A 2,221-nucleotide genomic window follows, 5' to 3' on the forward strand; every position below is an offset into this window, starting at 1 on the left:
ATTCAGTTTCACTTACTGGTTCGGTTTCGTTCTTTAGACAAGGCATCTCTTTCTCATTAAATGTGACATCCCTACTCACGATGATCTTAACTCCTTTTTGGCTTCTATCCCATAACCTATAGCCCTTAACCCCTTCGGGATATCCTAGAAAGACATACTTCCTGGCTCTAGGTCCTAATTTTCCCTCACTTTGATGAGAGAAGGCAGCACAGCCAAACGCTTTAAGCATTGAGTAGTCACCCAATTTTCCAGACCATTTCTCATGTGGAGTATCACCATTTAATGCAGCCGATGGAGTCAAATTTATCAGATAACAGGCAGTTACAACGGCTTCACCCCAAAATGACTTAGGAACCCTAGAACTTAACATCATGCAGTGCACTTTAGCTAGTATGGTCCTATTCATTCTTTCTGCTATCCCGTTTTGTTGGGGAGTATAAGGAACCGTTTTGTACCTTGTTATTCCACTTTCTTTACACATCCTATCGAATTCAGCATTACAAAATTCTAGGCCGTTATCTGTCCTTAAAAATTTGATCCTCTTGTTAGTTTGGTTTTTCATTTGTTTCTTCCAGTTGTTAAAGTTATGGAAGGTTTCAGTTTTGTCTTTCAATATATAGACCCACACTTTCCTGGTGTAGTCATCTATAATAGATAGGAAATACCTATTCCCACCCGATGTGGGATTACTAGCAGGACCCCACAGATCAGAATGCACATATTCAAGCATGCTTTTAACCTTATACGTACTAGTGGAGAACGGCACTCTATGGTGCTTTCCGAGCACACAGTGATCACAGAACGATAGGTCAGACACACAGTCATTACCAAATGCACCTTTTTCATTAAGTAACTTAAATCTCTTAATGCCTACGTGTGCAAGCTTACTATGCCACGTATATGTGCGATCGATTTTGGCGGAAGAAATAGAGGAGTTTAATCCTCTAATTACTTCCCCAGTAATGACGTAAATATCGTTTTTCTTGATTCCCTTAATAGAGATTAACGCACCCTTCATCATTTTAAACATACCGTTTCCAATTTTACCGGTGAAGTTGTCTTTCTCAAGTCTTCCTACTGAAATCAAATTCCTAGATAATTCAGGGATATATCTAACTTCTTTTAACATATACACAAAGCCCGTGTTAAATTTTATCTTTATATCTCCAATTCCAGCAATTGTATAGGTAAAGTTATCACATAGAACTACTTGCCCATCATTAGATTCTTGCAAGTTTTCAAACCAGTTCTTTTCAGACGTCACATGAAAAGACGCACCAGAATCTAATATCCATTCATGCATGTGAGAATTAGTAGTTAGATTCAATTCAATAGTGTATGCGACTGGACTAGTGATCCATTTTCGGTATCGGAGGTAGAGTATAACACATTTACCTCATCTCTTTCCTTAACCTTTTGTTTTCCCCTTTCTTTATGGCAGTCTTTTATAAAATGCCCTGTGCCTCCACAGCCATAGCATTTTCTAGCCTTAGTTCTAGACTTTGACCTAGGTCTACCATTCCCCTTCTTTTTCCAACTATTACTACTTGATTCGCCACTACTTTGGTATCCATCATGACTGGCTTGCCTAAATTGAGTTCTACCCCGCATCATGTGCAACTCTCCACTCCTCCTATCCTATTTTTCAGCCTTCATTTCCATCTCTTTACTCCTAAGAGAATCTACGACAATTTCAGGTGTTAACGTGTCCCTACCATACTTAATGGCATTCTTAACTTCTTTATAAGAGTCCGGGATTGAATTGAGCAAAATAATAGCCTTATAGGTCTCAGACATGGCTTCGTTACAATTGACAATAGCTTGCACCCATTTGTTAAATACATCTAAATTGTCGTCGAGATCCTTTGAAGGATCCATCTTAAAGCTGAAGAATCGTTCGAGTAGGTAGAGTTTATTCGGTGTAGATTTAAGCAAGTATAAGTCTTCTAGTCTTTTCCAAAGTTCTTTGGTGGTTTTTAGTTTTCCCACTTTTCTTAAGATAGCATCAGACAAGTGTAATATTATTGAGGTATAGGCAAGCTCATCAGCTTCCTCTTTTTGTTCTTTTGAGATGTCAGGTGCAAAATTGCCTTCGATGGCTTTTGACACCTTTTGTTGGACTAATATGCATCTCATCTTTTGTTGCCAGATAGAGAAGTCCCCTTTATCGTTAAATATTCCCAAATCAAAATTATGTGTTGTCATTGGTTAACACACTAAT

This window comes from Olea europaea, chromosome 3, assembly GCF_002742605.1.
Source record: "Olea europaea var. sylvestris chromosome 3, O_europaea_v1, whole genome shotgun sequence".
NCBI lineage: Eukaryota > Viridiplantae > Streptophyta > Magnoliopsida > Lamiales > Oleaceae > Olea > Olea europaea.